The sequence below is a fragment of the Rutilus rutilus genome, assembly GCF_951802725.1.
Source record: "Rutilus rutilus genome assembly, chromosome: 15".
Classification (NCBI taxonomy): domain Eukaryota; kingdom Metazoa; phylum Chordata; class Actinopteri; order Cypriniformes; family Leuciscidae; genus Rutilus; species Rutilus rutilus.
The window spans coordinates 13,639,045-13,664,812 of NC_140220.1; the positions used below are offsets into that span (position 1 = coordinate 13,639,045).

The window sequence follows — 25,768 nt, forward strand, 5'->3', positions numbered from 1 at the left end:
ACTTTGCTCTTTAGTGGACAGTCCAGAGACATCCAGCTGAAGTTTTTAAAATCACCCATAAAGTAAATTTCATTTCCAGTATCACAAACATTGTCAATCATATCACAAAGTTCACTTAAATAACAGCTGTTTGCACATGGTGGTCTGTAGGAGCAACCAACGAATAATGATTTAACAAACTGTAGCTGTACATGTAGCCACAAAGCCTCTACATCTATAGGCATTAAAGTATATGCAGCTATTTGTGTATATACTGTACGGCAACCCACTGTACCTATTCCTATCCTTCCTGTAAATATTATAACCATTCATATTCACAACAATATCGGAGAATGTCTGATAAAGATGCGTTTCTGATACCGCTAAAACATGAATAGTATTTGTAATCAATACATCTGTTATTTCAAATTAGCAACTAACAATGACAGGGAATACTGGCAAACAGGAACAGAATGAAACCGAAACCAAAACAGAATGAGACCGTTTCAACAAAAAATTTTTTATACATATGGACAACATATGCGCAGTTCCATAATCCAAAACCAATTACACTCTGCACATACAGATCAATGAAAGCTCAATTTTTAGGCCAGAGATATTGATTGATGTTCACACATGTAGGGTTGCACATGTGGTAGTGATTATACATATAGGTCACCACATGACACTCAAACACATGATGCCACGTCATCATCAATTCATGTGCATGTGTGCTTTTGTTGTGAGGAAAAAGAGGAAGTTTGGCATTGTTCAGATAAACGCCTAGATTTCCACAGTTTCCTCAAGCTCTAGTAACAATACACAAAGCCAAAGGCTATAGGTTACACAAACATCTTCGAGGTCAAGTGTTTTTTAATGCTACAGTATAACACTTTCTTCCATCCCAGTTTGATGTGCAGAGTCGACTATAAGCAAGCCATTAGAAAGTTGACTTCTTGAGTTTAACTGGGTTGCCACATCTTCTGACCAATGGATTCTCATTTGCGTTTCCCAGATATGGATTTTTTTTTTATATATAAAGGCTATGTGAGAATGAATTAATCAAATAGATTAAAAATAAGATGATAATCCAAAGGTTTTATCACATTAAAATTAAAAGTGTTGTCAACTCCCCCTACACATGACCTAAATTTACAACCCAGTGTTCAATGGAGACATGCTTGAAAATAATCCATACATAAGGGATTTAATTTACCAGATGCACTACAAAAAAAAAAAAAAAAAAAAAACCTTTCAGAACTCAATACAGCTGAAAAAGACCATTTATTGAAACTAAAATGCAAAAATGGTTGTTAGAAAAGTGTCAGAAACCAGATGACATGACATGATTACAACATTTACAAGTTAATAAGTGTTAAATTTTATGTGGCGCTGTAAAGACTGATCAGTGTATGCTGGTCCAACTTGAGAAGGTGCAGACTGTCACTGTGAAATATGCAATCAAAGTACTATGATCCGAGAGCTGTCAGCTGGCTCATTCTGCAAAGCTACTCCAGAGCGGATGTATGAGCTCTGATGATTCCGCTGACACCGCTGTTTCGCTAGCCTGGTAATACCAGACTCTGCTACTTCGCTTTGCTTTGTAGAGAGAGTCTGGAGTTCCGTAATAGAAAAACGTTTTCTTTACCGCCTGGGGGCGCTAGTCTGAAGCTTAAAATCATTGGTTACCCGTAAGCCAATCACATAACGTTTGGTTATGGCGTGTGTTATGCGCATGCTCAGCCGCATCTAACTTCCACTGTAAACACATGTATGATGCGAAAACAAAACCATCGAGCGAAATACCAGAGTGAACATGGCTGTGAACGACTTTTGCAGATTATGTGAAGTAAATCTACGCATCCACGGTACAATCAGCGTCTACGTCACGGCTCTCAGCCCGCCCTCTGTTCGTTGATTGGCCGGCTGTTTTCAGGCCGGAGGAAAATGGAAAGCTATGACACGGTCTCAGACTGAGTACAGAAGCGAAATGAAATTGAGCGGAAGTACGAAGTCTGACGTAGTCAGGCTACTGTTTCGCACCTTTTCAAACAGAAACCGCTGTTTCACGATTGGCCGGATTCACTGATTTCCTGTTTATTGAAACGCCTTCATTTTGTGAGCTTATGCTCACAAATCCATGTTTTTAACAGTAAAAACCTTTGTTTTTAAATAGTATAGGTTTATGTTCAACTTTAGTCTTGTACATACAGGCGCAGCATAAACTTGAGATTTTTCATTATGACACAATACTGCCCCACTAGTTTTTCCGGCAGTCTGTGTAACTTTTAGGGGCCACTGTGTAACTTTCAGATCTTCTGAAATGGTACAACATCTCCATTAGGGCTTTGCATAATCGATTTTGATTATGGCTTCCAACGAATATGAAAAAAAAAAATTGTGTTGCTGCCACATTTAGCGATGTGCTTTCATTCCTCCCTAAGCCAAACTTAACATCCAAGTGAGTGTTATAAAATGCAGTCTACTGTTGCTGAACTGTGGGACGTGCCTGACATTAAATACTGTCATTAAAAGAGAGTTAAGCCGTGAAAGAGACACTGTTTTTCAGGCAGCTTTCTGTGCGTGTGCTCCGAGCAAATGGCAAATAAGCAAATGGTCTTCGGATACGCATCTAAACGGTGAAATAGCCTACACACAAAAATGTCAAAATGCCGTTTTGGCAAGTATCCTCGTAAGCACAGTAGGTTATGTCTTAAGTGAATGTAAACAGTTGAGAAAGAAAATGCATGTGTAACAGTCTTAAAGTGACAGCAGCCCAATATTACTGCTTGAATTCAGTGTCATTAAAGGGGTCATAGACTGAGAATTCAAATGTTCCTTGATCCTTTGACAGTTAAGAGTTCGTTATACTAGGGCTGAACGATCAATTGCATTTGCGATAATATTGCGATATGATGAAATGCGATATAACCGCAAAAGCTGCGATTACAGTCTGGACACGTGACACGCGAGAGTAAACCAGTCTGTACTGCAGATTAAGCATCAACTTGGCACGCTACGCATATAGGCCTGGCATGCTACGCATATAGGCCTGGCATAGGCTACAGGAAATAACAGTTTATATTTAATTTATGTGATAGTGTTATAGATTCTCTCCAATGATTCTGTATCGATTAAGATCATTTCAGATTTATGTCTGAGGTTGGTTTTAAACACAGATACGTGATGACGCTACGTGTGCTTTATAAACAACCGTATTCTGTTTGCTTCTAATTCCTCTGTCACACACACACACACACACACACACACACACACACACACACACACAGACTCTTTATGTGTCAGAGAGAGGGCAGCTCAGAGGAGAGAGAAAAACGAATCTCACATTCAAATGAATGTTATTTACTGACTGATAGTGGCATCACTGTGGCATGGCAGGATATTCAGTGCTGAAGGCACAAAGCTGCACTGTTGCCAGTAAACAACACATACGCACATGTATGAATGATCACAGCAAGACAATTCACAACATGAATTATGCACAAAGAACCTCCAGAGACCAGAGACATACAGATGTCTTTTGTTTGGGTCTGTACAATATAAACACTTGACGTAGCTGAGCTCAACAGGAATAGAGCATTTCATTCATTCCTGTAACGCACCAAAATTCTTGAACTGAAATTCTGGATCCACTCTGATGAAAGCTGAAACGGTAAATGAAAAATTCTCATTCTAAATTTGTCTTTTTTTTTTGATTAATCATTTCTATTAGTTAGTGTAGTTAACTTATGCTTGTGCAGTGTTGATCAATGTAATATTGACTTAGAACTTACTATTTCAAACTGATATCTTGCTTTTTTGGCACAAACTATAGATAAAGAGAAAACAGAACATCAAGGAACTCTCAAACCAGTTTATGTATTCCCTGTGATGTTGTGTTAGCCAATGTACTGCAGATTAAGCATCAACTTGGCACGCTACGCATATAGGCCTGGCATGCTACGCATATAGGCCTGGCATAGGCTACAGGAAATAACAGTTTATATTTAATTTATGTGATAGTGTTATAGATTCTCTCCAATGATTCTGTATCGATTAAGATCATTTCAGATTTATGTCTGAGGTTAGTTTTAAACACAGATACGTGATGACGCTACGTGTGCTTTATAAACAACCGTATTCTGTTTGCTTCTAATTCCTCTGTCATACACACACACACACACACACACACACGACACCACCCGAACCTTCCAAAAAATTCTTTTTCACAAAGTTCAGAAAAGTTGAAGAGAATTAAAAGGACATTCGCGGGCTTCATTGCACAAGATATGAGATACGTGCGGTTTGCTTGATGTTACTTTTGTAGTGCGCACCTGCGCAGTCTCGCCCGCTGGTATTTTACTTACAAATGTTCTACGAAGGCATCATATGTCTTTTGGATTGCATTTGGCTTATATATTAAAAATATGAAAAATCACAGACAGAAGCTGCTTTCATTTTCAAATACTCACGCGCGCTTTGCGAAGAGCGCTTGAGCATGCGGCTGGACTTTACACCAGGGGCCTCATTTATAAACGTTGCGTACGCACAAAAGAAGGCGTACACCGCTCTCTACGCAATAATTGGTATTTATAAAAAGCAAACTTGACGGGAAAATGTGCGGCCCTTCACACAAACTCTGACACAGGCGTACGCACAAAAACGGGTGAAATGAGAATGGCGACACCGTCGGCAGATGGAAGAAACACGTGAAAGTGTGTGAAACTGTAGACCGTTGTGTAAAAGAAATGGCAATACTGCCTCTCATAAATAACATGAAGACTTCACAAAGCAAGTCTTACAATTAACAGCTTACACGAACACCCGTTTGATCGATCTGCAGTGTAAAACAAACAAAATCAAACGAAGATTACAACAGAAATGCAAATTAACACATACTTGCAAAAAGAAATATGTTCTGCAATAATATTGGCATGTTATGCAATTCATCCTCATAACACATCTGTAGCTTGTCAGATGCAATCAAATGGATGGTAATAAAATGCCATGATGCCATCACAATGCGTAATGACGCACAATGGCTGATCTTGCGCTCTTAGAAGATGTTTCTCTCTGTGTTTGCCATGATTTCGCAATCGATGAATATTAACTTGTGGGCGTTTCACAGACTATTTATGGGCAACTATGGGCGTGACATGAAGCTGCGCTACATTTAGAATTTATTGTGATTTTGTGACGGTATTTGGCCTTACAAGATTGAGTTCGGGCGCCAGGGGTAAAAACCACCACAATTATTTAATTAATCCCTCATACTACACATAAGGGTTGACAATCATTTATGAAATAACAGACCAAGGAACCACAAGAAAATTGAGAGTAATTAAGTTTTCTATTCAAATTCCTTTCCAGTCATATTACCACTCAGTACATCAAGACTTCAATTCAAAAAAAGAAATAAACGAAAGAAAAAAAAAACTAATTAATCAAAACACCTATTAATTTCAGGCCCAGAAACATTTACCTTTTAATTACCTCACAACAATACATGAATGACAGATAAATCAAATAAATAACTCATATAATTAACTGCAATGCAAAAAACATTTACCTTTTAATTACCTCAAAACAATAAATGAATATCAAATAAATCAAATAATTCATGTAATTAACTGCAATGCAAAAAACATTTACCTTTTAATTACCTCACAACAATAAATGAATATCAAAATACAACACAGCAGCCGCATAAGAAAACGGACATAAGGAAAAAACGTTTGCTTACCATGTCACTCATAAAACTACTGGGCCTGAAATGCAATTCGTTACATCAAACACAATTTTTACAAAAAATAATTCGGCAACTCAAGCGCCAAAAATAAACCCCAAAAGAAAACCCTCCCTACACCAAAACCTCCTCAAAACATACTACCTATAATGCCCTGAATTAGCGTCTAAACCACAACATACTGGATTGGAACAAGCTCTCTCTCTCACGCTCCATTTACCCGCAAAACACCGAATCGCTCTAAACAACTTCCAAATGATTTACGAATTTCAATGAGGGAAACATATTCCTCAAAATTTGAATCGTAAACATTAAAACAGGAAAAGACCGCAGCATTAACACAATCGATGCCACGCGGGTTACAACAATACTCACAAGCCATCCGCTAGCGTGGCCATGACCGAAATGACCCGCGCCTGACAACAAAGGCTAGCGAGCGCGCGCAATAACTTAAATAACTTCCCACCTGGTTCCCCGGATATACGCTCAACAGCGCCATCCCCAGTAAGGAATAGGAAAAACACATTGACGACTGTCACAATTTATTAGGGGAAAACTGCGTAGGATGTGCGTGCGCACGGTTTTAAAAATCCGAATATTTCTGTGCGTACGCACGTCCTATGTTTCATCCGTACACCACTTCCGACGCAAATCCTACTCAAAGTTTTATAAATGAGGCCCCTGGACTTTACACCTCTGGTGAAAACATTTGTGAGTGCCGAAATTGCATTGCAATGATTAGATCTTTTCATACGCGATCAACAGACTGTCTGTCCTCTGCTCAATGCTCATCACTGTAACCCTCCATGTGATGGAAATAGATCATTATGATCAATACTTTTCACGATTCCTTAATCGCGATAGCTGTAATAGTAAAAACGTAGTAAAAGTTTTAGAGAGAGTTCCACATGTAATACTAGCTATTTCATATGCAAACAGCAGTGGGTGTTTACACTGAAGTCTCACAGCAGACATGCCCCAGTCTATGACCCCTTTAATGTTAATCAAAAAAGAAAAGATAAAACCACTCACTGCTATTGAAAAACTTTTCTAGTTTTAATAATAATCTATATTTAATGTATACAGTGAAGACTATGCAGTGTTATTTTACATTTGATTACTTTATTCAGTTTCTTTTGTATGATATTACTTAAAGGTCCCATGGCATGAAAATTTCACTTAATGAGGTTTTTTAACATTAATATGAGTTCCCCTAGCCTGCCTATGGTCCCCCAGTGGCTAGAAATTGTGATAGGTGTAAACCAAGCCCTGGGTGTCCTGCTTCACCTTTGAGAAAATGAAAGCTCAAATGGGCAAATCTGGAATATTCCCCTTATGTCGTCATACGGGGAAAGGTTACTTCCCCTTTCTCTGCTTTGCCCGCAAAGAGAATTTGGGAAAATGAGCTACGCGAGCGCGATATTGGTTTGTCCTCGAGAGACATCATGGCTTGCAAACGAGCGAAGCATGGCAGTTGCTCAGTGTTTGGATGTACAAATGAACACAAAAGTATTTTTTTTTAGTTCCTTCATCCGAGCCTCTGAAGAACCAGTGGGTTATGTGAATTTCTGATGTGTAATTGTTCAAGTTCAGACAGATAATCTTTCTCTCAAAATCGTTCAATATGTTCAATACGTGTTTATGCATCAGTAAATCAAGCCAGTGACTAAAATATCAACTTCACACCGTTTCTCTTAGTAGGATGAACATAATCTTATTTAAACTGTGATTAAAATATATACAGAAAGCGATCAAAGAACAATCCCTTTCCAATCGCCCAAGCTGTAAATCACACAGTGCGAGTTTATCTGGACACTTGCCAAAACTCATTATGAAATCAATGACGCTGTTACACTGCACAACGAAGCTCTTACTGTATTTACCTCATGTTAGCATTGGTGAAAGAAAGCATTAGTGAGAGTGCAGAAACTGTGTTGCAATGATAAGATCTTTATTCACGTGATCAACAAACTGTCATCAATGCTCATCACTGCAACCTTTTATGTGATGGGAATAGATCTAAATACTTTAAAAACTTCTCACAATTCGCGATAGCTGTAATAGTAAAAACGTATAATAGCTGTAATAGTAAAAGTATTCGAGAGAGTTCCACATGTAATGCTAGCTTTTTCATATGCAAGCATGTCAGCCAATCACAGCAGTGAGCGTTTAGACTGAAGTCTCACACAGACATGCCCCTTCAAACAGAGCGTTCAAATCAGAGGCTAAAATCAGGCTAGGAAAAATATATTTTATTCCTAAATTATGACCATTTTTGAACTAAAAAACATACTAACATTATAAGAGCACCCCAGGAAACATAATAAAATAATAAAATAATCCATGCCATGGGACCTTTAATAATATGAAATAAGACTTTGATAATATTGCCCACCAATAATCGTGATTCCAATATGATTTGTCATAATCGAGCAACCCTAATCTCTAGATCGAAAAACAAGCAAAGAAGAATCACCTAAACCAGAAGATCCGGATACAAGCGGTTACACACAAGTAAGCTAACGTAATCGCCAAACATTCAACAGCATATGAATCAAAACTGCTTTACCAAGCGTTACCAAGAAAAATGTCAAACTCATGAAGAGGTAATGAGTGAAGCTTTGGGGGGTGTTGATGGACTCGATTCTACTCGGTCTATGTATTAACTCTTTCGCCGCCAAACACGGAATTTTCCGGGTTTTAGAAAAAAACGCTTCGCCGCCAAACACGGAAATTTCCGGGTTTCCGTGTTTTCGGTGGTATACGGTAAAGAAGACCCGTGCGCATGCTCTGAATGAGTATGGAACCTTTTGATCAAAGAATTTGATTGCAATCAGCTGCGATCGGCTCAAACATTTGGAGTATGTCAAAATATCTGATACAAAATGAAGAGATCATATACGGCTGATCAAGTACTGGAGGTGCTGATGGATTCGGAGTCCGATCACTCCTTATTTGATAATTTTGCATCTGATCGGGATGAAGCAGTCAATGAGAGAGATGCAGACACAAGTTCTAGTCGTGATAGATTGTTCACACGTCGTTCTGGACGAAGACACGGTTCACCTGTGTCTGTGAGTCGAAGAGTGGACAGTGACAGTTCAGAGACAGACAGCGTTACTTCAGACAGTGAGTGGACGCATTCAAGATCTCGTTCGTCGTTCCCAGGTGGAAGAACGCGTAGAGGTAAGACAAGATGAGAAAATATATGAGAACGTGTTATATCTTTATGCACATGTAATGCACAATGTTGGATATTATATATATATATAAACACTATAATGTTTATGTGTGAGTGTGCATGTATTTATGTGTGGCTGTGTGCATAAATATGAGTGCAATTCACAAATTTTTTTTTTTTAAAAAGGTGAAACTAATATATCATTTTGACTCATTACATGCAAAGTGAGATATTTCAAGCCTTTGTTATAATGTTTATTATGGCTTACATCTTATATAAACCCCAAATTCTAAATTAGAATATTGTGAAAAGGTTTTCATAAGCTGTAAGCCATAATAAAAGTTAGAACAAGTTATATGAGTCAATATATTATTAGTTTCACCTTTTTTTTCTTTTGCAAGAGTTTCACCTGTATATATATGTATGTGTGTATCTGTCTTTTTATTAAAAGTAATTCCAATTATTCATATAATTATTTACAGGTAGAACACAGCGAGGCAGAGGCAGAGGCCGGATGCGTCTACATCAACATGATGCTGCTGGTAACCAAACAAGGGCTACTGTGAGCCATCCAGCTGAAGATGCTGAACCTGATGATCCTGAGTGGCAAGAAATTAACTGGCAGCCAAAAAACATTCCCTTCACTGAGAATCCTGGGCCTATCGGTGATGCTGCTGCTCTTGAGTCAGAACAACCTGTAGACTTTACTGAGTTGTTCCTTTCTGATGAACTGATTCAGAACATTGTTGAACAGACCAACCTGTATGCAGATCAGTGCATTCAGGCTATGGGTGACACTTCTCAACATGCTAGATGTCATGCATTGAAGCCTGTCACAGTTTCAGAAATGAAAACCTTCATGGGGCTCCTTTTTCTCACTGGTATCATTCGTAAGCCTAAACTTGAAATGTACTGGTCTACAGATGACATGTTAGCTACCCCCAACTTCAACAAGGTCATGCCTCGCAACAGGTTTGAAATCGTATGGACATTTCTTCACTTCAATGATAATACAACAAGGCCAGACAATTGTACTGACAAGCTGTACAAAATCCGTCCTGTCTTGGATCACCTTGTGTCCAAATTCCGCGAAATGTATCAGCCCAAATCTAACATTTGCATTGATGAGGGTATGTTTCTGTGGCGTGGACGCCTAGCTTTCAGGGTGTACAATCCCCAGAAACCCATCAAATATGGAGTAAAATCCTACATCTTGTGCGATTCTGAAACCGGCTACTGTTTTAACATGAAGCCCTATTGTGGGGAAAGCGCTACCCTGGGAGACACAGTTGTCTCTCTTCTTGATCGCCTAGCAGGTCATGGCTACAGATTGTTTATGGACAACCTATACAACTCTGTACGACTGTGTGAGCGCCTACTTGATGTGAAAACCCATGCATGTGGTACAATTAGGAAAAACAGAGGTGAACCGCCGGTCATTCGAGATGTCCGAAATGCTGACCCTAGGATTGGGGAAACAATCATGCGTCACAACGGAAATGTGATGGTCTTGGCATGGAGAGACAAACAAACTGTGAAAATGGTTACAACATTCCATCAGAACAACATGGAACGCACTGAGGTATGGCAGAGAGGCCACCAAGAAAAAGTTACAAAGCATAAACCAGCATGCATTGTGGAATACAATCATGAAATGAATGGCGTTGACAGACTAGACCAAAACATTGCGTACTACCCTTTTATCAGGAAGTCACAAAAGTGGACAAAGAAATTTGTCATGTATCTGTTTCAGATCAGTTTGTTCAACGCTTTTGTCATTTTCAAAGAGAAAAACCCACAGAGTAATTGTACAACTCTTCTCTCATTCATCCAGAGTGTTATAAAATCATGGACCAGCCAAGAGTATGCTAGTGGTGGGGAGAAAAGTGCTACTGAAAACACTCCAACAGCTACTGAAAACACTCCAACAGCTACTGAAAACACTCCAAGAGCACCATACAAAACTGACCCAACAAACAGGCTGAATGTCAGTTTTGCGGTTCATGAACTAGTTCGAATCCTGCCCACTCCAAAAAAGCAAAACCCAACCAGAGGATGCAGAGTTTGTGTGCGTAACGGGTTGCGGAAGGAGACCTCCTTCTACTGCAAGAGTTGTGGTGTTCCCTTGCATCCTGGAAAATGTTACTCAATTTACCACTCAAAAGCAAGCTACATGGCCTAAATTTGAGTAATTTTACATTTATTTATAATTTTAATTTATTTTGGAAGGTTTTATATGCAATGGAAATGAAATCTCAATGTGTTCTGTTTGAAAATGCACTTGTTTTATTAAAATGCTTTTTGTCCAGAATGTGGTGTTTTTGACAAAACCTACCCATGTTCAAGTGGCAATAAAAAAGGAACAAATGAAGATAGAAAAAAATAGTTTTTTTTGTTTAAAAGCAGAGTCTTAGATCTTCATTTCGATATGTAGCATGTTCATATATTCATAGGAAAAAATTTTTGTGGGCCATTAAAATTTAGCGAAAATCGTCAAAAACCCTGGCGCTGGCTGGCAACTTTTTTTAAAAAGGCTGGCGGTGAAAGAGTTAATCATCATTCTGAATCCGATCTATATGCAATTTTCCCAGGTTTTTTTGTTCGAAATGTTTTTTTTTTTTTATGAAACTTACCCACATTAAAGTACTAATAAAAAAAATAAAGAATTAAGCTAAAATAAAAATAAAAACCAGAGGCTCTTCTTTCTTTTGATATATTGACCTTTTACATATTCAAACAACAAGATAGTCTGGGGGTCATGAAATCTTGTGAATATGGTAAAAAATGCGGCAAACTTAAAAATAAAAACCTGGCGGGGAAAGAGTTTTCATAAATTCATATGTTGCTTAAGCAATACATAAGTATTGAATGAAAAGTGTTTCTGTTACTTCATGAAAACATCTGAAACAACTGACAGACGCTGCATCTAATCCAGTTCACCTATGAAAACACCATCAGTCTTCACATCTCTGTTTCCAACACCTCCACCAACTGCAAATGGCAAATCTTGCCAATTGGTTAAAGTCTCCCTCTGGTGAAAATCAAGCTTTTAAATGTTGTTTATATGTCTATGTTGAAATCTGTTATATGTCTATGTGTTTCTGACATCATAAACTACCTTGATACCAATCAGATCAACGTGTGATCGTCAACGAGTGGATCTCTAAGGTGCTGTGAGTGAGTGGAGGCGGGGCTCACTTGCATATTAATAGCTATTTTAAGGCATGAAGATTTTTTTTCCAAGGACAAAACTTTTAAATATGTCATTTTGGTGATCAAAGATTAGTTTTAAGGGATAAAAGTATTAACTACAGGGGGACTTCATCACCGATTAATGATGCCGATTCAGTGTTCAGAAACTTGGCCTGCTCAGTAAAAGTAGTAACCAGGAAGACGCAAGATAAGGAACTGTTAATTACAGTAACACTCATGGAGGGATGGTGATAAATGTCAGTAAATCAAACGGACCAAACAACCAAAGAAAGTGCTGTGGTTCTGCTGAGAGAGACTCTTCTGTGTGGGTGCAGGTTTCAGATCATGCAGAAAGGCAAGCTTTGTAAGAATCTATAACCTTTCAGACAATGTCTCTTGTTACAAAGCTACACTAGTCACATTTGACGAAAGTAGAAGTCAGTGGGTGGGGTGATCGGTGTGTTGCACCGCTGTAACAACACCGTTGTTTGCAGTGCTGCTATGATTGTGTGCATGTATGTAGTGTTAAGCTCCAGAGGATGTGGTTAACCTGAGAATGACAATGACAAAGCAACACACAACCACACTAACTTTCCATCAGAGGTGTTTCTCCTGAGGGCAGCAGGAGCAGCCAAGACATCTGACAATAAATGGCAATAAATAATCAGCAAATAGTTGCTCTTTTCAGTTTGCTCAAGTTAGAAACTCAAAAGTTTTAGATCTCGGTTATGTAATGTTAGTGCTCAGCTTAACTTGGCTTGAACTTGGATTCACAAGTAAAAAAGTTGAGTTTGTAGAACTTATTATATTATGTTTGATGAAAGCACAGACCAACTTTAATTGTTGAGTTTCTTTCCATAAGGTGAGTATACTTAACCACACATTAAGATGAATGGAAATGCTAACGAATAGCTCTCTCCTCATGGTATATTATAGATATATTTAGAGACTTGGATAAAACATATAGGGTGAATTCGGGTTGATTGGAACACATTTTTTCCATTGAGATGACAGGGATATACATTTTATAGTCTATCCCCTAAACCTAAGCCTTTCAGGAAAACATTGTTTAATATGGTTTATAGGGTTTTTTTCTCATGTTGACCAGAATTTTGAACAAATAATTAGGTGTGTAGCGATACCCTCATGTCACGATTCGATACATATCACGATACTGAACTCACGATACGATATTATTGCGATACTCCAAAACATATGGTAAAAGGTTAACAATTTTTTTTTTACTGTTGATTAAAATGCTAAATTTGATATTACATTGGGGGTGTAAATGAATACCCTTGGACTTGGTGCTGGAAACCCAAAGCACAGGACAATAGAGACACCAGAATAAAAATATTCATGATTCTGAAGCTGAAAATACAGAATTATTTTAGACGAATATGCTTGCACTTTTTCACTGAGTAGATATATTTAAAATAATGTTGGACACTTTTTACTGGTAACATAAGACATTTGGCATTATCAGGAACCACAAATATTCCCCCATTGCATTATACATTATATTCAACATTATATAAAGTAGTTCAATGTAGTAGTGAGACAAACTTTTTGAAAGATTTTTTCTCACAGTAATTTCTATTTTGGGTGAAATATACACAAAACATATTGTCACTATCCACGATACATATTGACGCATTTTTGTAATGTATTGTGATATATTGTGACACGATATATTGTTACACCCCTACAAAAAATTACAGGTTTTACTTTCCTTGGGGGGACATTTCTTCCGCACAACGCAGGAAATACCTGGAACCACATACACATACACAGACATTACATTTAAAAAAAAGAAAAAAAAAAAGAAAGAAATGATGTCCATAGATGTGATCACACTTAATTTGACTCAAAGAAAACCTTACTACTAAGGTTCTTAATTGATGTGAAATGTCTGTGTGATTGTGTGATGAGGGACTTCCAGTGACAACAGCCAGTCCGAAACGGGCACAGGAGACCCATCAGACGAACCCACACAATTGCTAGGAGACCAGATTCCTCCGCACGGCACAATATCCACAGTGTGAGAGAACAGTCTATACTCTCATCAAAAGTGTATGTGTTGGGAGCACATATTCACAATATATTCCAATTGATTTTGCAGTTGATACAATATTATTACAAAACATTGTGACTATCACAAGGATTTTAATGTGCTTTTTATTTGGCCATTAAGTTTCCTAAAGACAGTGTTCTAAGACTCGTTGTCCAAACTTTCCTTATCTTACAAATATCCGTGTTAAAAGACAGAAATGTGTTTTAACAGCACCTGTCATGTAAACTTTAATAGCAAATATAATGTAAGATAGTGACTCAGTTCAAATGGTCCACTATGAACCACTTAAAAGATTGAAGTGTGCAAGTACATCTGATACAAGTTATTGAGAAAAAAGTACTTCAACGAGTCAACAATAGCAGGATGTACAGTCGTGTCAGGTGTAGAGTCAGTCACTGAGCCTCGAGGCTGAATATATGCTGACTGAAGCCAAAGATGTCGGCTTATTTCACACTTCTGTCGCTCAGTTTCTACCACACGAGTAGCTCATCCTATTAAATCACTGTAAATGGTCAATATGGAGATTCAGTCAGACATTACACTCACCCAGATATAGTCCAGGACAAGATGATGGACCACTCTTAGAAAAATTCGCAAAAAAGAAACAAAGCATGGTCTGAATTTTAGTCAAAGGAGCCAATCACCTTTTTGACTTAGCCATTCCTTGGCAGTTACTGACCAAACATTTGGCATATACAGTATCCGTTTAAACTAAAGGCATTTAGATAAAGATTTAAATGATAAAAGTTTAGGAAATAAATGTTAAAAATTTTTTTTTAATTTTTTAATTTCAATTAAATTATGTTATTTGGAACTTTCTATTCATCAAAAAATCATGTGAAATAATGCATCATGGTTTCCACAAAAATATGAAGCAGCACAACTGTTTTCACCATTCAGCCTTGATCACATGAATTATATTAAAAAAATATATATATTTTAAATTGTAATAATATTTCACAATATTACTGCTTTTAGAGTCTATTTACAACAGAACTAAACAATCTTAGACCCCAAACTATTGAACGGTACTGTACGTAACTTCACCACAAACTTCACTTACACCTGAGCACGGTTCAATCACAAACATCAGTTGAAGCAGAACTTCTCAGGAAACAAGACCCTTGTGTGTGTGTGTGTGTGTGTGTGCGCGCATGTGCATATGTGGTCAGTTGCATGCTCACAAACCTTGGGGCTTTTGTTTTGATGCCTCTGCAATTGTGCTTGCACAAAAATGCATGTATGAAACACTATCTTGGTATCGCTGACTCACAAAGCTAGAACATTTCGCTTCTCAAATGTGTGAAATTGTTGTAAGCGATTTCACAGTGATTTAATGTTTTTTTTTATTTATTTTTTTTTATGCAGGAATGTAACAGTGGGAAACTGCAATACTTCATTAAAGATATGAGTCTGGTTTTACAAATTGGGTTTAGATTAAGCCAGGATTAGGCCTTAGTTCAATTAGGACTTTATAAACGTGCCTTAGAAAAAAAAAAAAAAAAAAAACATGACTGGTGTTCATCTGGAGACACAACAATGGCACTGGTATTTTTTAAAAGATATATCAGTGCAAGTTGCTTTCAGTTAAAACAGCTCAAACATGCATTTTAGTCTGGGACTATCTTAAGCCTTGTCTGTGAAACCAGGGGGATGATGTATTTTGTTTTTGGAAACAAGAAATTCATTCCATGTCAAATTAGAAGGACATAAATGATTACTGGGAATAAAAGCCCATGTGTGATTTCAAAGGCTATAGCCAGTTGTGCAGATCACCAATAACGTTAGGACAAGCATTAGAAGGAAAACTCACTGATAAAATTGTTGTCAGTGTAAACAGGCCTCAAGTAAGTTGGTTTTATATTGAGTTTTTTACATAAGCAATTCTAGTACTGTGTTGGGTCAGTACACTACTGTACGTCCAAAGCAAAATCTCCGATCTGCAGTAGCATTAAGCAAGGTGATGAGTGCTGAAACGTTTGACTGTTCACATCTACACTTGACTGTGTCACATGAAGTTTGACTCTACCCACAATCCTTCACATCTAACCACAGGCATATATTTGAATGGCTGAAAGGCAGCTGCTTAGCTGGTTATTTCAAAATTAAGAACAGAAATAGCTTCCGAGTTACTACTATAGATTACCCCACCCACGTCTCCGGCCCTAATGTTTACCACCAACCACTGATCTGAGAAATGCAGCCTGTAGGTCAAAGAAAATGTTGCACGACTGGCACTGTGGTTAAACACACAGTTAAAAATGACTTGTTTCATCTTTTAACCTTTTTACTAAAATAATGCCTTTAAGTCAAAATTACAGCATTTATGACAATTAGACAATCATGAAAGAAGCAAATTGGAATTGCTCATAATAGATCTTCATTGTGAATATTGATTGACAGTACAATTTTGAATGACCGCACGCCACAGCAACAGGTAAGGTCAAAGCGGGTTGTGTGTACGCGTACAGTGTTATTTATATATAAAATATTTATATATAATATAAATTATATATAAATATAAAAGAGTATATATATATATATATATATATATATATATATATATATATATATATATATATATATATATGAAAATATTTATTAAATATATACATGCATGTGTGTATTTATATATACAAAATAATTATACATAGTACACACACATATATTATGTAAACACAAACTTTTATTTTGGATGTGATTAATTGTTTCACAGTCCTAAAAAGAAATGTATATTTTGCATAATGAACATTAAGCCGGTTTCAGCCAGTTTTTGTATTGTGATTATTCCAATCTTTCCAATCTGTCAGCAGCTTACTGTAATGAGATCATTTGTGTAATATATACAGTAAATACATTTGAATGAGAAAGAGTTTTATGCTTAAAAGTAATGTGACAAAACAACTTAAAGTGAAATTCTGGTGTGAATTTTGTGTTGTGGAAAATCCCCTAAATGCTCCTCTCTCATAACAATGAAATAAAACAAAAAACATTTTAATAATACTTGACCATTATATCTCATCCCTTGCATCATGATTGTTTTTGCGTATGTGAGTTGATTTAGAATTAGAGGAATGCTCAGCTCTGGTCTTAGATGTGCAAGTGTCAACAGCCAGATAAAGGATCTTTGTAAAGCTGCATTTTCTATTTGAACGAACTCTGTGGTGTGTGAAGACGCCAACAAGAGCCGTGTGCCCTCCAAGTCCCGCTACACAATGTGTGTCGCAGCTCAGACTGGGAACAATAGAACAGGAACAGCTGGGCCTATCCAATCCTCATCTGTCCATTAAAAGGTATTAATGCTGGCCCATAAACCTCTTTAGAGATGCCACAGCGCAGAACGTGACAGATTGCACTCCATTCAAAGGCCTCGCTCTTAATTATGCAAACACACTGCGAAACTGTGTGGGTTAAAGGAACGTCTGTGATATTTTGAGGTGGGCGTTCATGTAGGTCATATGGAAGGTATGAGTTGGCAGGGTGAGTGTTTATTTGGGGTGATGCATGCACACGTGCTGGTGTCAAACCCACGGCTAGGTGGAATCAAAGAAAAACGTTACCAACATTCTTTAACTGTTCTCAAGTACTTCAGCTAGCAGATAAACCAGCATCATTTTTGGTACGGTCTTAAAAATGTGATAGTTTTAAAATGTTATCATTTGGTAGCACTTTACAATAAGGTCTCATTTGTTAACATCTGTTAATCCATCCATTAACTAGCATGAGCTAACAATGAGCAATATACTTTTACAGAATTTATTAACCTTTGTTAAAGTTACTTAAAAATATATGTTAGTAGTTCACGGTGCATTAACAAATGTGCTTAAATGTATTAGTAAATGTTAAAATTAACATTAGATAAGATTAATAAAGGCTGTAGAAGTTTTATTCACTGTTCATAATAACTACTGTAATGTAGTTAAATAATGTTAACAAATGAAACCTTATTGTAAAGTGTTACTGTTAATTTAATATTTCATTAACTGGTCTGAGCCGTGCACTATTATTTTGTTGTTGTTGTTGTTGTGTCATTTGCACAGTTTAGACATCACTCACCTTGCAGTTTTAGTTCTAAACTATGTTGATTCTAACAGTCCAATCATGAAGACTAAAAGTTTAAAGGAGAACTCGGTAACTCTAGCGAACTCTACTCACTTCTTCGCTGATTTTCCCTTTTGTTGTCGCATGTTTTCCCCACGAGCTCCCCCTACAGCTGTGGGAGGGTGTATATTTCACATCACGGTCGTAAAAAACTCACTTGCGGCGGCCTCCTCCCCCTCTCTACCGCTGCTCATGTGCGTTTGTTTTGATCGGAGCAAGCCAACTGTATCGTGTGGAGCTATTTCTACCGAGGTGGGTAATCTGGTTATACATCATACATGCGTGTTTGTTTATGTCGAATTGCCGTAAAGCAATTTGTGTTTCGCGCTCGTTCTCATTCTCGTTCTCGCTTCTCACGAGACTTCCAATTTCTATCTTGCCGGGACGGTAGTCCCCAAGTTGCAAGGTTGGTTTTCCGCCTGGGAACGCTGGGGGGAGCGGGGAAAGTCACCAATATCACCAGAACAGGTTGTTTAACCATCCAAATGATTTCTAGACAGTTTTATTACGTTAAAAAAGTTACCAAGTTCTCCTTTAAGATTCACTTACAACAAAATATGAATATTTTGTGCCAAGATTCAGAGTGATAGAGTACAGGCAAATTAAACATGAATTGACTTTAGTTTTTATGCTAATAATAGCAATATTAGCATACAGTACTTGCATTTTTTTAATATTATAAGACAATTTATTTAAACAATGTGAACTTTATTTCTACACATTGTTCTATGACATGAACAAACCTTTAAAAATAATGACACTTTTTCCTTTGCTTTAACATAGTATTTTTTATTTGCTGATGTTTGTCTTATTAGTCACTGATTTTAAGTTTTGATATTTTAGGGTGCTTTAATATGGAAGCTTATTTTTGCGACTTTTTATCTCAGTTAAAATATGTGATATAAAGTCGAAATTGTGTGTTATAAAGTCAGAATTGTGTGATATAAAGTTGCAATTCTGAGGAAAAAAGTAATGTATTTTTTTTTTCCTTAGAATTGGACTTTATAACTCACAATTGCGAGTTTATTTCTCCCAATTCTGACATTATAACTCGCAATTGCGAGATAAAGTCACAATTATCTTTTAAAATGTTTTATTCTGTAATGGAAGCTTCCATACTAAAGTCACCATGAAATCAAAACTGACAATTCTTCTTTTTTATGCAAAATTGCAGCAAGCATTTTAAAAAATAAATAAATTGAATTGATGCGCTTTTGTAATATTGGCGAGGGCAGGGCATTCTCTCACATGAGAGAATCAATTCCCCACGGACAAAATCTCCTCCCTCAGATACACGTCACAATAGGGAAGAAAAGACTATTGCAACTTCCATTACATGTCGACTTTAATAAGTCTGTTTAACATCATGCTGTGCTTTAGTTGATAAACCTCTTTTAGAAAAGTTGACCATTTTACAGAGACATTCAGGCTTTAGCTATTGCGTTTTGTCTTGCAGCATCCCACCTTGAATGTTGCATTTTTAAAATGGTGAATTAAGTTTAATAAGTTGCCTTATGAGTCACGGCCTCCTCCATTTCATTCCATCAGAGCGTCATTTTCATTGACACTTCTAGCAAAGAAATTACACTTAACAAGCACAGAACCAGAACTGTTGAATTCCTTCCTGTTCTCATTCCTACATAATGCCGTTTCACCCTTCATCTAGCTCTAGAGCATATAATACTCATTCAGACTGTGCTTGCTGGAGCCACAGAGGTCTGGTTTAATGCAAGTATAGGTCCTGGGTTCTCTTTATTATGCAGTAGGTGTGTTTCAGGCCTGCTGAGTTACTCACTCCAAACATCTTTGATGTGCAGCAACCGACTGACACTACCCAGCAGGCCCTGGGCTTAAAACGCTGACCAGTGGGTTTCTCTTCTTAGACAAAAAAAAGAAAAAAAAAGGAAACACGAAGAAAAGAGAGAGACCCAAGGGGCATAGGACAGTAGTAAGCAGCTACACTATTATAACGTATGGCACATGTGACTCACTGAAAGGTCAAAACCCAAACACACACACACACACACATTCCACAGAGTCTAATCACTTTAGTATGTTTTAGCTAGCCCACATTACCTCACAAAAACAGATACTCGCTCAGAGTCAAAAGCACACACACACACACGACTTCACATTCACACATTTCCGAGTCAGTTTTCTTTCCACAGAGAAGACACCCTGACGTCTATCCAATTTATAATATCCAATTTATACATTATATCACACGTTTACTAAATGAAGACATACAACAGACCTTTCCTGCCCTAAATATTTTGTATTTGGAATTTTTGCCCATTTTATCTTCAGATTTTGGGCAAATCTGTGTAATTATATGGAACCCTATTGAAACATAGGGTGAAACATTGAAACTGTGTAAACAGAGCTGAGCACAACACATAGCCAAATTAGCCAAAATATCGAATACATTAAGAAGCATGGAATGGGACTATAAAACCAATTTATTTTAGTGTAAGTGTGTGATAATCAATATGCAGAATTTATGTTAACTTATAACACAATAATAAATTATTATTGGACAATGATAAACAATAATGCACATTATGCATTTACTAATCACATCAAAAGGACTAATTCTTCTTATATAACTAGTTATTTTATAAGATATGTGTTCAAATTTTTTTATTTTAACATGTCTGTTACACCAACCTGATCTCATAAGAAAACATAACTATTTTACAATTTCATATGAATTCATATGATGTGATTCATACAGAAACACAATTTTTAGGGGGAAAAAAGTAAGCATGAAGGTCCAGCCCAAACCAGTGCTTAAACCACAAATTGTACGGAAACCGTACGTACGATCGTACGATTTTAGCCATCAATTTGCAAAAACTTTAAATGGATACAAATAGCCTTGAGAGTGTGTTGGTTACAGCTGTTAACAGTGTAGGACCCTATACATTTCTCACATGAATATAAATGGCTGTCAAGTAAAAAGGTGAGTAAGCAACACATTAAGTAAATGACTTTTTTTGTGTATTTCCTTTTAAACACACAGTAGTATAGTTTTGTTGGGTCCTATTCTTTGGAGCCCCACAAAAAAAGCATAAAAGTGTAATTATTGGTCAAATATTTGGTCAAACTGAATAGCGTTCTTCTGTATCTCTAGTTGTGAATGTTGGGTTTTCAAATAGTGTAAATCTTCAGTGAGTTCAGTGGGTGTAGATTGATGTTCGCCAGCCTACAGTTTGCAGTGTTTCACACTCACCTGTATTTAGAGCACAGCACGATCCTTATTTCCTCCACATCGCTTTGTGTTCAAAAGAGAATCCTGACAGAAACAGAAAGAGAAAAAGACAGATTAATATTACATGTATGATGTGATAAACAGCTTTATGGTGCGCTCTGATCTGGATTATGGACCTGTTGTGAAGAAGAACTGCCAAAAAATTTAAATAAAAATATGTCAATCACTTTGGGACAGTTTAATCACAATCAACCTTTCTATATCCCCGCACTCAACAGTATTAGCTGCTATTTTTAGGGACAGATTACATCATAGTGATGGTCCTTACCCACCCAGACAGAGTCGAACACGTCGCAAACAAATGTAGCTCTAGTCAAACATATCTAGACTTCTGACTATCTATAGGTCTGCGCGCTATACATTTTTTACAATTTTCAAACGAACTTATCGTCAATCCAATGGTGCACCCGTGGGAACAGTCCTTATCATGCTACAGTTCACCAAATGGTTCGTCCTGACAGTCACAACGTCCCAAACATCACAAAAGCTAAAGAAGCAATGCTCATGCTAGCAAGAATCTTGAAATTGTACAAACCTCTTGCCATTTGAACACTAAAGCAGAAATCAATTGGATTTGAGCCAATGGAACCCGAAGATCAGAAGATCTACTTGTTCATTTTTTTATTTCGCTTTTCTTTCTTTAAAAAAAAAAAAAAAAAAAAAAAAGTTGAACATTCGTAAATTAAGCCCTTTCCTTATATTTCCATGTAATAGCCAGCCATAGCCAGCCATAATTTTACATAATGTCATTTAAAGTCCGCCAGTGGTGAAAATCCAGCTTTTAATATTGTTTATATGTCTATGTGGTGTATTTAATATGTTTTAAGACAAACCATGTACAAATCAAGTCAACAGCATTGCTGAGTATTTTCTCCTTAAAACTGCAATGAAAAAAAGACAGTCTCAAAACCACGGTTTGAAATCGCTGGTGTTTCTGACGCCACAAACTACTTTGTAACAAATCAGGTCAACGTGTGATCGTCAACGAGTGGATCTCTGAGCTGCTGTGAGTGAGTGGAGGCGGGGATAATTTACATATTCATAGAACCGCGTATACTAAATGAAGCAAGGGTGTAGAGTTACATTCAAGCTATTTTAAAGCATGACGAATTTATTTTCAAGGAAAAAACGTTCAAATATGTACTTTTGGTGATCAAAGATTAGTTTTAAGGGATACAATTACTCACTACAGGGGGACTTTAAGGCCCGTTCACATCCAGGACAATAACTATAGCAATAGCGATAAAGTTCTAAAAATCATTCTGAATAAAGAATAGCAGACTCCTCACTACAACTATAATGATAATGACTTTGAGCCATTTTTCCAGTTGATCAGAGCCAATCAGAATCCATCCTGCTTTAAAGTGCTTAAGCATTTAAAGCTGCAGAAGACAAAACTTACATAATTTAAACAAGTTTGCGCTAGTGTTAAAAGATTGTGTTAAACAGAACTGTATTGAATTAAGACGTTTTCAAGTTATAACAACAACAATTCATCAAATGATGACCAAACAATGGAGAAGAGCATAATAACGAGGAGAATATCCAGACGTGGTGTCGTCAAGAACATTTTACAATTTTATAGAGCCCTAGGTAGGTGCCGGGTTTACTGTGGCAATTGTGTGTCAGATCAAGATCATTCCTACTGAAATCACATATTCATATCTAGAGAATCCACAAACATCCCCAGAAGCGCTCATTGTATCAGTCGGGTAACTTTGTTTCCCAGCATACTGATGAAAACATGTGCACTTTGCCTGCCAATCAGATTAAGGTTTGTTGCTCTGAGTAAACTTAACAAATTTTGCAATGTGCTTGAAAAGATATGATCTGTGAGTGTGATGTCAGATGCTGAGACTGAAACAAAGGCCAAACTAATGTACTTCACAGAAGACTTAAGAGAGCCATAACACTGCAGGCTATAACTCACCACAAAACACACACGCAAAAGCAAAGCACAGTTGACAGAAATAAAATCAACCTCCAAGGACAGCTTTTTTTAGAACAAACCCATTTTCTTAATTAGGTTTGAATATAGGCAAAGTACCCATCTTGGTATTCAACAAGATGTAAGAGACTGTGACAGTAGTAAATGGATCTTTGTTAAATGAAAAGTCAAAGATAACTATAATGGAAAGCAATGATGCCTGATTTGTTCTGTAATGCTGGGCTATCAATATTTAACTTAAGGGTTAATACACCCATAAATGAAATATGGCAAATATTACAACAATTATGTCATGTTGTTCCAAACATTATCTTCTGTGAAACAAACAAGTAGAAAAGACTTTTGATGTACCGTAGCTCTTCTATGTTCAAGGTAATTGTCCATGTCTGTTTCGCTCTAAAAAATAAATATCCTGCTATGTTCACTTACAAGAGATCTCAAAATTTGGCGAATATGTTGCGGAGATGAGATGTTGTGCATGATGACAAAAGAAATATACAAGGGTGTTTTCCATGTCATAATCATGTTCCTCTGTATTACAATGCACAAATTCCAAGTTCCATTCACATCAAAGCTTGTATAACATGTTCCACCAAGAATGTGATTTATTCATCCCAATGTCCATGTCCATTAATGAATTTTAGGAAAACATCTGAGCATTTGTAGACATGATGTTACTTACTTCTATTGCTTTGACACTTTTTATTGACTATCATCATAAGATTGAACAATACTTTTTTGAGAAGGTTATGAACGCACTGTGGTGGAGACATTGACAAAAAAAAAACTCTTGCAAAGAGAGGCGTTTGGAGGTTTCATTTACAGACAATGTCTCCTATAGGGCTTAATTGTTTGTGGATTTCGATTTTTCATCAATTTTGTAAGAGCAACTCTATGTGTGTGTGTGTGTGTGTGTGTGTGTGTGTGTGTGTTAATAGGCACAATATGTATGAATGGCATGGAGCTATGAGGTCTGTTGCATGAAGCCAGTTTCAGCTCCTGGGAAAAGTTTCAGTTCCTGGGAATAGTTTGAGCAAACTCTGGTTTTTCAGGTTCAAGAAGGTGGACTGGGTTTTAGTGGTGCTCATGGCAATGTTAACTTATGCTACACAGCTAACCTGCTAACCCAGAGCAGGTTTTATTCTGGGTCAGAGATTGCAAACCTAGTTTTTTTAGTGGACAAAATTTAGAGACAAAATTGCCCATCTTTTGCTGCATATTATGAATTATGGGCCAATTATTATGTTATGTTATTATTATGCTATTATGTTATCAACATATTATGAATTCATATAATATATTCATATAATTATTATATTAATTGACAATTAATATTAAATATTGATATAGTCATTTTTTTCAGACGCCTTCTCAAACTCCCGCTGCAGCAGCAGTGTTTATTCCTGCCTTGTAAATGCATTTAAATTCATGATATTTTTCATAATGATTTCTTAATCTCTTCTGTGGATTGATTGCTCGATTATAAAAACCTGATAATACTCATTATTATGTATTAAAAAAAATTAGAGCCCGACCGATATGGATTTTTGGGGGCCGATGCCGATATTAACTCGAAAAGAGCCGATTTATAAGCCGATATTTTGATTTTGAAAATAAACTGGATATTATACCCATTTCCTATAAACTGCACTTACACAACATTCAATAGCAAAATATCTGCCTGTTCTATGTATGTGGGCTGTATAAACCATTTTCCAGAAGGGATTATGTTCAGTGGTGTAGTCTAGTTTTTTGTAGTGAGTATACTCTAATATAACACACCCCCCCCCCGCCCCCCCCCACGCCCCCCCCCCCCCCCCCCCCGTTTTTGAAAAATTTTTTATTTTAAAATACATTTTACTGTGCAATTTCTTTCTAATTAATTTGAGTTAATTCGACCGAACTTTATTTTGGTGGGTTGTAGACATTTGAGTTTCTGTGTGTTTTAATAAACTATTATTATTATTATTATTATTATTATTATTATTATTATTATTATTATTATTATTATTATTATTATTATTAGGCCTGAAGTATACTCCGTGCAATAGTAATATATTTCTGTTATAATTTCTTCAAGTTATACAGAACTTTTATTTTGACAGGTTGTCGTAAAGACATAACAGTTTCTGTGTGTATATGAAACGAATGAATGACGATAGTTTTATCAAATGAAATGGTGAAATTCTCATCAAGTGACTCTCATAGCAGCTCTGCGATGAAATGCACATGTGTAGCTTACATCATGTCTCAATACAGTGAAACGCTGCAACCCC

The 25,768-nt window shown here is 36.8% G+C and overlaps 1 protein-coding gene across 3 annotated transcripts in view; it reads right to left on the reverse strand.

Annotated features, from left to right (window-relative positions):
* The window catches only part of fynb (FYN proto-oncogene, Src family tyrosine kinase b), a 196,492-nt gene that overhangs the window by 113,922 nt on the left and 56,802 nt on the right, over positions 1 to 25,768 (reverse strand). For all 3 annotated transcript variants that reach the window (XM_084432811.1, XM_084432810.1, XM_084432812.1), the window contains exon 2: positions 21,506 to 21,568. The gene's annotated coding sequence lies outside the window, so the exon portion shown is untranslated. The remainder of the gene's footprint in view (positions 1 to 21,505; positions 21,569 to 25,768) is intronic.